The following is a 663-nucleotide window of genomic DNA, read 5'->3' as shown; positions in this document are numbered from 1 at the left end:
GTATCTGTAAAAACTTATGTTTTTGAATTATATTTTTAAAATGCATATTACGATGAATATATAATTACCAAAAAAGTCATATTTAAAATAAAAGTCAGTGTAACCATTATCTAAAATTACCTCTCATGCTGGTTTGGTGGCAATGATCAGGCTTCAGAGCCAGCCTGACCTGGTCTCTATCTGAGTTCTGCTTCTTAATTTTGGTCTTAGTTACTGAAACTTTCTTTTTAATTATTTTATTTTTATTTTAATTTTTTTAGGCAAGGCAACCTTTGGTTGACCTCACAGATTGCAAGGACCTTGTCAGCTTACAACTCCTTATTTATTTTTTTTTTAATTTTTTATGCCTACGGCATCTGGTCTTCCTAGGTGGTATCCCATCCAAATACTAACCAGACCCGACTCTGCTTAGTTTCCCAGATCAGATGGAATCCGGCTTGTTCAGGGTAGCATGGCCGTAGACTTACTTACTGAAACTTTCTGATGCTCTGTTTCATCATTTTGAATGTTGCAAAGATTAAGTGAAATAATGCATGTGTGACTCTCAATGAAATGATACGTTGTTTATACCACCATTCTTACCCCCATCCCCACCATGGGAAGACAGATGTTTTGTTTTGCTGAACCTGAGAAAGAAATGAAAATGCAATGGGAGAAGAGACA

At 35.6% G+C, this 663-nt stretch overlaps 1 pseudogene; it reads right to left on the bottom strand.

Annotated features, from left to right (window-relative positions):
- Positions 1–344: 344 nt before the first annotated feature.
- Positions 345–463, bottom strand: LOC111739446 (annotated as a pseudogene).
- Between the last annotated feature and the right edge of the window lie 200 nt (positions 464–663).

This window comes from Pteropus vampyrus, unplaced genomic scaffold (assembly GCF_000151845.1).
Source record: "Pteropus vampyrus isolate Shadow unplaced genomic scaffold, Pvam_2.0 Scaffold2, whole genome shotgun sequence".
NCBI lineage: Eukaryota > Metazoa > Chordata > Mammalia > Chiroptera > Pteropodidae > Pteropus > Pteropus vampyrus.
Note: the sequence above shows the minus strand (reverse complement) of the source record. Positions and strands in the feature narration are given on the sequence as shown.